The sequence below is a fragment of the Eschrichtius robustus genome, chromosome 17 (assembly GCF_028021215.1).
Source record: "Eschrichtius robustus isolate mEscRob2 chromosome 17, mEscRob2.pri, whole genome shotgun sequence".
Classification (NCBI taxonomy): Eukaryota; Metazoa; Chordata; class Mammalia; order Artiodactyla; family Eschrichtiidae; genus Eschrichtius; species Eschrichtius robustus.
The window spans coordinates 67,651,190-67,664,283 of NC_090840.1; positions in this window are offsets into that span (position 1 = coordinate 67,651,190).

The following is a 13,094-nucleotide window of genomic DNA, read 5'->3' on the forward strand; positions in this document are numbered from 1 at the left end:
TTTTTCACCAAAAGCAACTTCTTGTGTTGTAACCCTTCAGCTCACTTGTATATATGCGTGTTTCTTTTTTGGTCTCAAAGAGAATGCATTTTGGGGCTTGGTGTATAGAGGAAGCTCCTCAAAGTGCCAAATTAGGGAATCAGGGAATGCTCAATTCCTCTTATTTTCATATAATACGTTCTGAACGACAAGGTTACTTTCTGATCATGTAGTAACAAAATATGAATGTTGTACCTTGGCCATTTTTTGGTGATAGGTTATCATAATATAATGGTACTGGTGGAATGGACATGTGTTAAAGATACCACATATATATGTTTCTGGTAGTCCAACTTTTCTGATCTGTAGCTTTAGTCAGAGAATAGGACTTTGAAGTAATATAGGATGGCTAACATTAATACTGTCGATCTACATTTGAGAAATATTATCATCTCCGTGTGTATGTGCGTTTAAACTGTGTGCCAGGCTGTGTGCTATGGCACTTTACATACGTGCTCTCTTTTAATATTCATCACAACCCAGCAAGGTTGGTATTATCTCCCCCCCATTTTTCAGACTTGAAAAGTAAGTCTGAGCAAGTTTTAAAATGGTCTCAAGTTCACACAGTTGCAAGAACTACTAAGTGATAGAGCCTGGATTCAAACACAAGTTTATCTAATGCTAAAGCCCATGTGACTCCCTCTCCTACATTCCCCAGCCTTTCCGCATGTGGGGACCTTCCGTTGAGGGCTTATCCTGTACCCAGTGCTGTGCTAAAACTGTACATTGCCTGTCCTCACTGACCTGTGACGTCAGTGTTGTCATCTCCATTTTACAACTGAGGAAACGGACTCATAAAAAGGTTAGTCATATACCCAAGGCCACACAACTAGTAAGTGGGAAGCCTTATCATTAGGCTTTAAAAAAATGTATAACATCTTTAAAGGATGAGTCCTAAATGCCTCCTGTCTGCATGTATTCATTAACTGATGAAAGAAGGCGGAATGCCTTTCGGGAGTGGCATCTTCTTCTTGCTGCTACCTGTCCTTTTTATGCATGTCCCAACGCCCATTGTCTTGGACCTTGGCATAATACCACTTCCCTTCAGCCAGTCTAAGCACCAGAGAGGCATCTGCCTTTATTGACTTCACACAGCCTCCTGCCTGTGAAATTTCTTTGATTCAGAGAGTGGCATTGATGTCTTTGCTCAAATGAACACTAAGGTGAAGGAAGGAGGGAAGGAGGGAGGGAGGGAAGGAAGAAGGAAGGAAGGATGGATGAAGGGAGGGAAGGAAGGGAGGGAGGAAGGAAGGAAGGAAGGATGGATGAAGGGAGGGAGGGAGGGAAGGGAGGAAGGGAGGGAGGGAAGGAGGGAGAGAGGGAAGGAAGAAGGAAGGAAGGGAGGGAGGAAGAGAGGGAGGGAAGGAAGGAAGGGAGGATGGAAGGAAGGGAGGGAGGGAGGGAAGGAAGAAGGAAGGAAGGAAGGAAGGGAGGATGGAAGGAAGGGAGGGAGGGAAGGAGGGAGGGAGAGAGGAAGGGAATAAAAGCAGGAAGGGAGGATGGAACTGATTCCTCCTTTGACTCCCATCACCCTTAAAGTCCAAATGCCAGAGAATTCTATTTAAGGCCAAGAGAGCTTCACCTTAGCTATAGTCCCAGCCCACCCCTGGCATCCTCACCCTGTAGTTAAAAGTGAATGCTCCACTCCCAAAAGGGCCCCGGTCTAGCTCCCTGCAGCCTTTGCCCATGCAGTTTCTCCTCCCTGGAATATTATTCTTTCTCCTTCTTTGCCTGGAAAAATCTGTCTTATTAATTCCCCTTAGGTATTCTTAGATATTACCTCTGAGAAATCTTTGCCAGCAATCTAGCTCTGGGATTGATGCCCTTCTCTAAATTCCCATGGACCCCTATACACCACCCTCTTGTGATGACAGCACTGATGACATTTCCTTTGAAATTGTCCCATTACACGTCTGTCTCCCTAACTACACTCTAAGCATCTGCAGAACAGGAACTGTGTCTTGCTGCCCAGGCAGTCCCTTCACCTAGCACAGTTCCTAACACAGAGCAGTATGTCAGCTATCCATTGCTGTCTAGCGAATCAACCCAAAACACACCTTATAACGCTACTTACTTGCTCATGATCCTGTGGGTTGGCCTTTTGGGCAAAGCTCTGCTAGGATGACCAGCCATAGCTTGATGTGGAATGGGTTGGGTTCAAACAAACATCTGTGGTCAGGGAGCGTGTCGACTGGGGGCTAGCTGATTGTGGATGGCTTTGTGCATATATCTCGCTGTTGGCTGGGGCATTGGCTGGGGTGCCTCAGTTCACTTCACGTGGCCTTTCCCCGTAGCTAGCCCAGGCTTTCTCGTTAGGCCTCATGAGATCAAAGAGGGGGAGCATGGAAACTGCAAGACCTTTTGTGGACTTGCTTGGAAGTCACACAGTGTCACCTCCACAGCATTTTGTTGGCCGAAGCAAGTCACAAAGCTAGCCCAGAACCAAGAGGCTGGGAGACAGATTCTTCCTTTTGATGGGAGGAGCTGCAAAGAATCTGGCCATTTTTAATCCACTAAGACTAGGTACTCACTATTTTTTTGAATAAAGGACCAAAAACTTACCTAGTTACTGAAAGGCTTCAGCTATCCAGATGTAAATTACTGACCAACCACTGGGTAGAAGTACAACAGTTGTGAATAAAGCCCCATGCCTAATGAAAACTAGAGTCAGAAAAATCCTGAAATAATAGTGCTGCATGGAGCCACGGAGAGCACGGTTTTTATTCTTTTCATTTTGCTGAGGTGTGGAGTGGTCAGGTGGCATGCCCATACTCATGAGGCTTGTTGGGGCCAGAACCTAGGCCAAACACCAGCCTCCCGCCCTCCAATCCTATGTCCTTATATAGCCTCCTGCAGTGGAGGGTAATGCCGTGAAAATAGGCCTTTGGCTTTGGATTATTCATAAAATGCAGTTGTGCCATGTACCTGTGAAGGTGAAGGATACATAAATTAACTCAGGCCTTGAGTTGTTAAATCATATCATTAAAAAATAAATATTTTGTGTGATATTTTGACAGTTGAACAGCTTTAAAATTTAGAAACTCCATTCCTAAATGTAACACCAAGAATGATTCTAAATTAACAGTAAGCAGTATTTCTAAGAGCTTTTATTTCCTATGTGTGTGTGTCTGTGTGTATTGGTGTATTGTGTGTGAGAGTTCACTCATGGAGAATCCCTGAAATGGCTTACTTTGTTCCTAGAGAAAACACTTTTGGTTTATCAGGTGTTTGTGTAAGGTGTCTGTGTTTTTGTGATAGAGACAGAAATCATTTTTCGTTAATTCTTTAGCATAGGATTTGAAAGCCATGTTGGTTAATTCTGCTGTAGAGAGAAAAATGCAGCTGCCTTTTGGGTTGGTTCTATAATCTGATGTTTTCTTATTAATCTCTGATAAATAATTGTATAAATTGATACATTTCTAGTTGAGAAATGTTGGGTAACATGAAGAAGATATCCATGTCTGAGTAGATTAGATACGATCAACTTCACACTACCTTATAAAAGGTGAATGCATTGGAGTGGTAGCAATTAATAATTTAAAAAGCATTGCTTTCAGGCCAGAATTGAGTCTCACATTTCCAAATACTCATTACTTTCAAATATGTTGTGAAAATAATCTGCTTTTAAGATCTACTTGAATGATGTTGACTATTCTCTCCCACTGAATATTAATCCTGTTTCATTTTGGTTATACATGATCAGAATAACTCTAGAACATTTCAGTTTTGCAAATTGGTTGGAGTCTATTGGTGTCATTGACCATGGTTTTACTCATTTAAGGCAGAATTTCAGGTGTAATATGTTTGTCCTCAGTTCAATACCAAAAGGACAAATCTGCAGTGTACCAAAAGGAAGTTCATCATCAAAGTTAGTATATGGTATTGTCAAATGCATTAATATATGTACTTAATATATGTTTATTTTTAAATTAGGTTGAAATTTATTTTCTCCATTTCTTAAAAATTATAGCAAAATACTTAAAATTATAATATGAAAATAGACAGTATAGCATGAAATAAATGTTAAATTTTTAAAACAATGACTTTAGGGTTCCAGCTTTTTCTGTCTTTTAGAACAAATTAGCCATTTTTTTAATCCTAAGAAAGGGTTGCATTGTAAAGCTGATCTACTACTAACCTATCAGAGGAAACACATGGGACTCATATCTAATTCTCTAATGTAGCCAAAAGTGCCATTTGTAAAACTACTTAATGATGGATGTTTTCTGAAGCTCTTTTGCCTGGAAAAAAAAAAAAGTGCATTAAAAAGCTTTTTCTGTAGTGTATTTGATTTGGAATCATTTCCTCACTACACAGTTACTGATGAGTGTTATGGAATAGTCTATATGGAAATATGCTATGTCATTGTTTACTATTTTGAGAGAATGTTATTTTTTTGCTTTTTAGTTTTTTTCAACTAATTAGGAAATCAGTTACACAATTCAGTATGTGTAGGGTAGAAGTATGGAGGTGAGTGGTTATTCAGACTACACGCAATATTAACCAAAAGGACTTTACATTTTTCTCTCATTTATTCATTTATTCACTTGCTCTTTCATTCATTCAAGAAACCTCACTGAGGACCTGTGTTTTGCTGGACAGTATATATAGGCCCTGGAAGTATAAAACTGAGTAGACCAGACCCTGGATTCAGCTCATCCTTCAAGAGTCACCTCTAGGCCTGTCTCCTAGAAGACTTCTCTCCATGGAGAGGTGGGAATATGAAATCCTGGGTTGATACGGGTGTTTTAACACCACAAACCACCATCCAACCCCAGAACCAGAACACTGACAACAACTTATATTTAAGCTGTTGTCTCCTTCCCAATCCTGTCCCCCACTTTCCCTTACCCAAGGAAAGCACAATGGCAAATGTTGAGTTTACCATTCATTCTCTTGTTCTTTTTTTTTTTGGCTGTGCAGCAGTGAAAGCGCTGAGTCTTAACCACTGGACTGCCAGGGAGTTCCCCACTGTTCTCTTTGTTCTTAATCATTGTTTAGGTTTTTTAAAAAACGAACTTTATTAGAAGAACATCAAGTTTTATATAAACTTCTGGGACTTGCTTGTTTTCATTCAAGATTGTATTACTAAGATTCGTCTAGATTTTTGTATGTAGTTGTAATTAATTCATTTTTTACAGCTTCATAAATTTCCAGAGCACAAATTATTTGTCTGTTTTCTTGACAATGGGCATTTGGGTTGTTTCCATTGTTGTTGTTGTCATAAGTAGGATTACTATGAACATTCTGATATCATCTCCTGGGTACAAGTGTAGGAGTTTCTCTTAGGTATCCACAAGAATTTCTGAGTCATGGGAAATGTGAATACTAACTCTACAAGATCACATGTAACTAGTTTGCAAAGTGGTTGAACCAATGTAGTTGCCCATCTGAAATATAAAAGTGATATATGTTGATCAGTATCTTCTCCAACACCTATATTCTGAAACTTCTTAATTTTTGTCAAATGTTTATTTGCTCAATGATATTGAGAATTCTAATTTGCTGCAAAGTTCATAAAGTTTAAAGCACAAAAAATGTAAGAAGTCGTTTGTGATCCTAACTTAGTATATCAATGTCTTCTTTACATCCAGGATGTCTTTGAAACTTTTTACCCTACAACAACTCTGTGATTTTGATGAGACAAGGATTACTGGAAGCCATATAACATCTTCCAAACCACCCAACAAAGAATTTATTAAGCACCTACTATGGGCCTGTCACTAAGTCTTTCCCAAAGAGCAGTAAATAAGAAAGGTCCCAGTCCTTACGAAGTTTACATATTCTTGGGGGACTATAAGGAGTTCTGCACCCAGTTCCGTTGTGGGGGGTTCCTCCACCACCACCAAGCGATGCTGCAGCACCAACGAGGTGTCCTATAATTCAACCTAAATCTGACACTATCTACCCGGATACAGCATTAGATTCCACAGTTTAAGGGTTCAGACCTACAAGACTGCCCCTCCCCTTCATTTCAGCTGCCAATTGCAAGCCCAGGTTATCACCTGTGCTTCTGATTGAATGGATCAGAGGTTCTCATGAGCCTTTCCTTGTGTTTCCTAATTTGCTAGAGTGGCTCACAGAAAGCAGAGAAATGTTTTACTTATTAGATTACTGCTTTATTATAAAAGGATATAACTCAGGAATGGACAGATGGAAGAGATGCACAGGGAATGGTATGGGGAAAGGGCATGAAGCTTCCGTGACCTCTCAGAGCATGCCCCTCTCCCTAAATCTCCATGTGTTCAACAACCCCAAAGCTTTCCCAGCCCCAATCTTCTTATTTTTTATTTATTTTATTTATTTTTTAAATTTTTTCATTTATTTTTTTATACAACAGGTTCTTATTAGTTATCTATTTTATACATATTAGTGTATATATGTCAATCCCAATCTCCCAATTCATCCCACCACCACCACCCCCCCCCCCGCCTCTTTCCCCCCTTGGGGTCCATACATTTGTTCTCTACATCTGTGTCTCTATTTCTGCCCTGCAAACAGGTTCATCTGTACCATTTTTCTAGGTTCCACATATATGCGTTAATATACGATATTTGTTTTTCTCTTTCTGACTTACTTCACTCTGTATGACAGTCTCTAGATCCATCCACGTCTCTACAAATGACCCAATTTCGTTCCGTTTTATGACTGAGTAATATTCCATTGTATATAGGTACCACATCTTCTTTATCCATTCGTCTGTCAATCGGCATTTCGGTTGCTTCCATGGCCTGGCTACTGTAAATACTGCTGCAATGAACACTGGGGTGCATGTGTCTTTTTGAATTATGGTTTTCTCTGGGTATATGCCCAGTAGTGGGATTGCTGGATCATGTGGTAATTCTATTTTTAGTTTTTTAAGGAACCTCCATACTGTGCTCCATAGTGGCTGTATCAGTTTACATTCCCACCAACAGTGCAAGAGGGTTCCCTTTTCTCCACACCCTCTCCAGCATTTGTTGTTTATTTTCTGATGATGCCCATTCTAACTGGTGTGAAGCAATACCTCATTGTAGTTTTGATTTGCATTTCTCTAATAATTAGTGATGTTGAGCAGCTTTTCATGTGCTTCTTGGCCATCTGTATGTCTTCTTTGAAGAAATGTCTATTTAGGTCTTCTGCCCATTCTGGATTGGGTTGTTTGTTTTTTTAATATTGAGTGGCATGAGCTGTTTATATATTTTGGAGATAATGCTTTGTCGGTTGATTCGTTTGCAAATATTTTCTCCCATTCTGAGGGTTGTCTTTTTGTCTTGTTTATGGTTTCCTTTGCTGTGCAGAAGCTTTGAAGTTTCATTAGGTCCCATTTGTTTATTTTTGTTTTTATTTCCATTACTCTAGGAGGTGGATCAAAAAAGATCTTGCTGTGATTTATGTCAAAGAGTGTTCTTCCTGTGTTTTCCTCTAAGAGTTTTCTAGTGTCTGGTCTTACATTTAGGTCTCTAATCCATTTTGAGTTTATTTTTATGTATGGTGTTAGGGAGTGTTCTAATTTCATTCTTTTACATGTAGCTGTCCAGTTTTCCCAGCACCACTTATTGAAGAGACTATCTTTTCTCCATTGTGTATCCTAGCCTCCTTTGTCATAGATTAGTTGACCATAGGTGCGTGGGTTTATCTCTGGGCTTTCTATCCTGTTCCATTGATCTATATTTCTGTTTTTGTGGCAGTACCATATTGTCTTGATTACTGTAGCCTTGTAGTATAGTCTGAAGTCAGGGAGCCTGATTCCTCCAGCTCCATTTTTCTTTCTCAAGATTGCTTTGGTATTCGGGGTCCTTTGTGTTTCCATACAAATTGTGAAATTTTTTGTTCTAGTTCTGTGAAATATGCCATTGGTAGTTTGATAGGGATTGCATTGAATCTGTAGATTGCTTTGGATAGTATAGTCATTTTCACAATGTTGATTCTTCCAATCCAAGAACATGGTATATCTCTCCCTCTGTTTGTATCATCTTTAATTTATTTCATCACTGTCTTACAGTTTTCTGCATACAGGTCTTTTGTCTCCTTAGGTAGGTTTATTCCTAGGTATTTTATTCTTTTTGTTGCAATGGTAAATGGGAGTGTTTCCTTAATTTCTCTCTCAGATTTTTCATCATTAGTGTATAGGAATGCAAGAGATCTCTGTGCATTAATTTTGTATCCTGCTACTTTACCAAATTCATTGATTAGCTCTAGTAGTTTTCTGGTGCATCTTTAGCATTCTCTCTATATAGTATCATGTCATCTGCAAACAGTGACAGTTTTACTTCTTTTCCAATTTGTATTCCTTTTATTTCCTTTTCTTCTCTGATTGCCATGGCTAGGACGTCCAAAACTATGTTGAATAATAGAGGTGAGAGTGGACATCCTTGTCTTGTTCCTGAACTTAGAGGAAATGCTTTCAGTTTTTCACCATTGAGAATGACGTTTGCTGTGGGTTTGTCATATATGGCCTTTATTATGTTGAGGTAGGTTCCCTCTATGCCCACTTTCTGGAGAGTTTTTATCACAAATGGGTGTTGAATTTTGTCAAAAGCTTTTTCTGCATCTATTGAGATGATCATGTGGTTTTTCTCCTTCAATTTGTCAATATGGTGTATCACATTGATTGATTTGCATATATTGAAGAATCCTTGCATCCCTGGGATAAATCCCACTTGATCATGGTATATGATCCCTTTATTTTGTCGTTGGATTCTGTTTGCTAGTATTTTGTTGAGGATTTTTGCATCTCTAGTCATCAGTGATATTGGTCTGTAATTTGCTTTTTTGAAGTACCTTTGTCTGGTTTTGGCATAAAGGTGATGGTGGCCTTATAGAATGAGTTTGGCAGTGTTCCTTCCTCTGCAAATTTTTGGAAGAGTTTAGGAAGGATGGATGTTAGCTCTTCTCTAAATGTTTGATAGAATTCACCTGTGAAGCCATCTGGTCCTGGACTTTTGTTTGTTGGAAGATTTTTAATCACAGTTTCAATTTCATTACTTGTGATTGGTCTGTTCATATTTTCTGTTTCTTCCTCATTCAGTCTTGGAAGGTTATACCTTTCTAAGAATTTGTCCATTTCTTCCAGGTTGTCCATTTTATCGGCATAGAGTTGCTTGTAGTAGTCTCTTAGGATGCTTTGTATTTCTGCAGTGTCTATCGTAACTTCTTTTTCATTTCTAATTTTATTGATTTGAGTCCTTCTCCTCTTTTTTTTGATGAGTCTGGCTAAAGGTTTATCAATTTTGTTTATCTTCTCAAAGAACCAGCTTCTAGTATTATTAATCTTTGCTATTGTTTTCTTTGTTTCTATCTCATTTATTTGTGCTCTGATCTTTATGATTTCTTTCCTTCTACTAACTTTGGGTTTTGTTTGTTCTTCTTTCTCTAGTTCCTTTAGGTGTAAGGTTAGATTGTTTATTTGAGATTTTTCTTGTTTCTTGAGGTAGGCTTGTATTGCTATAAACTTCGCTCTTAGAACTGCTTTTGCTGCATCCCATAGGTTTTGGATCATCGTGTTTTCATTGTCATTTGTCTCTAGGTATTTTTTGATTTTCTCTTTGATTTCTTCAGTGATCTCTTGGTTATTTAGTAATGTATTGTTTAGCCTCCATGTGTTTGTGTTTTTATGTTTTTTTCCCTGTAATTGAGTTCTAATCTCATAGCATTGTGGTCAGAAAAGATGCTTGATATGATTTCAATTTTCTTAAATTTACCAAGGCTTGATTTGTGACCCAAGATGTGATCTATCCTGGAGAATGTTCCTTGTGCACTTGAGAAGAAGTGTAATCTGCAGTCTTTGGATGGACTGTCCTATAAATATCAATTAAATCTATCTGGTCTATTTTGTCATTTAAAGCTTTTGTTTCCTTATTGATTTTCTGTCTGGATGATCTGTCCATTGGTGTAAGTGAGGTGTTAAAGTCCCCCACTATTATTGTGTTACTGTCGATTTCCTCTTTTAGAGCTGTTAGCAGTTGCCTTATGTATTGAGGCGCGCCTATGTTGGGTGCATATATATTTATAATTGTTATATCTTCCTCTTGGATTGATCCCTTGATCATTATGTAGTGTCCTTCCTTGTCTCTTGTAACATTCTTTATTGTAAAGTCTATTTTATCTGATATGAGTATTGCTACTCTAGCTTTCTTTTGATTTCCATTTGTATGGAATATCTTTTTCCATCCCCTCACTTTCAGACTGTATGTGTTCCTAGGTCTGAAGTGGGTCTCTTGTAGACAGCATATATATGGGTCTTGTTTTTGTATCCATTCAGCAAGCCTGTGTCTTTTGGTTGGAGCATTTACTCCATTCACGTTTAAGGTAATTATCGATATGTATGTTCCTATTACCATTTTCTTAATTGTTATGGGTTTGTTTTTGTAGGTCCTTTTCTTCTCCTGTGTTTCCCACTTAGAGAAGTTCCTTTAGTGTTTGTTGTAGAGCTGGTTTGGTGGTGCTGAATTCTCTTAGCTTTTGCTAGTCTGTAAAGCTTTTGATTTTTCTGTCGAATCTGAATGAGATCCTTGCCGGGTAGAGTAATCTTGGTTGTAGGTTCTGCCCTTTCATCACCTTAAATATATTGTGCCACTCCCTTCTGGCTTGTGGAGTTTTTGCTGAGAAATCAGCTGTTAACCTTCTGGGAGTTCCCTTTTATATTACTTGCCGTTTTTCCCTTGCTGCTTTCAATAAATTTTCTTTGTCTTTAATTTTTGTCAATTTGATTACTATGTGTCTCGGAGTGTTTTTCCTTGGGTTTATCCTGCCTGGGACTCTCTGCACTTCCTGGACTTGGGTGGCTATTTCCTTTCCCATGTTAGGGAAGTTTTTGACTATAATCTCTTCAAATATTTTCTCGGGTCCTTTCTCTCTCTCTTCTCCTTCTGGCACCCCTGTAATACGAATGTTGGTGCATTTAATGTTGTCCCAGTGGTCTCTGAGGCTGTCTTCATTTCTTTTCATTCTTTTTTATTTATTCTGTTCCATGGCAGTGAATTCCACCATTCTGTCTCCCAGGTCACTTATCCGTTCTTCTGCCTCAGTTATTCTGCTATTGATTCCTTCTAGTGTATTTTTCATTTCAGTTATTGTATTGTTCATCTCTGTTTGTTCTTTCATTCTTCTAGGTCTTTGTTAAACATTTCTTGCATCTTCTTGATCTTTGCCTCCATTCTTTTCCGAGGTCCTGGATCATCTTCACTATCATTATTCTGAATTCTTTTTCTGGAAGGTTGCCTATCTCCACTTCATTTAGTTGTTTTTCTGGGGTTTTATCTTGTTCCTTCATCTGGTACAAAGTCCTGTGCCTTTTCATTTTGTCTATCATTCTGTGAATGTGGTTTTCCTTCCATAGGTTCCAGAGTTGTAGTTCTTCTTACTTCTGCTGTCTGCCCTCTGGTGGATGAGGCTATCTAAGAGGCATGTGCAAGCTTTCTGATGAGAGGGACTGGTGGTGGGTAGAGCTGGGTGTTGCTGTGGTGGGCAGAGCTCAGTAAAACTTTAATCCACTTGTCTGCTGATGGGTGGGGTTGGGTTCCCTCCCTGGTCGTTGTTTGGCTTGAGGTGACCCAGCACTGGAGCCTACCTGGCTCTTTAGTGGGACTAATGGCGGACTCTGGGAGGGCTCACGCCAAGGAGTACTTCCCAGAACATCTGCTGCCAGTGTCCTTGTCCCCACAGTGAGGCACAGCCACCCTCCGCCTCTGCAGGAGAACCTCCAACACTAGCAGATAGGTCTGGTTCAGTCTCCTATGGGGTCACTGCTCATTCCCCTGTGTCCTGCTGCACACACTACTTTGTGTGTGCCCTCCAAGAGTGGAGTCTCTGTTTCCCCCAGTCCTGTCAAAGTCCTACAGTCAAATCCCACTAGCCTTCAAAGTCTGATTCTCTGGGAATTCCTCCTCCCATTGCCGGACCCCCAGGTTGGGAAGCCTGACATGGGGCTCAGAACCTTCAATCCAGTAGGTGGACTTCTGTGGTATAAGTGTTCTCCAGTTTGTGAGTCACCCACCCAGCAGTTATGGGATTTGATTTCATTGTGATTGTGCCCCTCCTACCATCTCACTGTGGCTTCTCCTTTGTCTTTGGTTGTGGGGTATGTTCTCTGGTGAGTTCCAGTGTCTTCCTGTTGATGACTGTTCAGCAGTCAGTTGTGATTCTGGTGCTCTCGCCAGAGGGAGTGAGTGCATGTCCTTCTACTCTGCCATCTTCAAGAGCCAACCTTTTGATTTTTTTAAATGGAGGTTTCATTACACAGGCATGATTAATTAAATCTTTGGCCATTGGCAGTCAATTCAACCTCCAGTCCCTTTCCCCTCCCCAGAGGTCAGGGAGGTGGGATTCAAAATTCCAACCCTCTAATCACATGGTTGGTTCTTCTGTCAACCACATTTAGGTGTGTGTGGTAAGTCACCTCATTAACATAACACAAGACACCTTTATTGCTCTCATCACTTAGGAAATTCCAGAGGTTTTAGGAGTTCTGTGCCAGAAATGGGACAAAGGCCAAATATGTCTTATTATGAATCACAACATCACAGAGACATAGAAAATAATTATATAAATAAAATAATTCTTTTTAGATGGGGGTAAGTCCTAAGAGGTAAATGAAACCAGATGGGGTGATAGAGAATGACCAGGATTTCATGTGGTGGTTAGTGAAAACAGCTGCCACATTACTCATTTCCAGTGGGGAACCTCTCACATGATGGTCCATGTGGATAGCACCCCCTGGAGTTATGCAGTGCAACAGCCCTGAGGGAAAGCTTCTACACACTTGATGTTTTGAGTGAATGCCTAAAGGATGGGATTGAACCAGCCTTAAAGAAGGACTGCAGGTAAAGGAAGCAAGTCTAAAGGAACTGAAGCTGGAAAGGTTGTGAGGGTTAAGAGCATGGGCTCTGGATACATACAGGCCTGGATTCAGATTCCAGCTGTAGCACTTAGGAGCACATCCAGTTACTCACCTCTGAGGCATCAATTTCCTTGTCTGTAAAATGAGGATACCAGTACCCACCCCATTTGACTATGAAAATTAAATGAGATAGTGCGTGTAAAATGCTCACTCTTGTGCCTGATCCATACTAAAT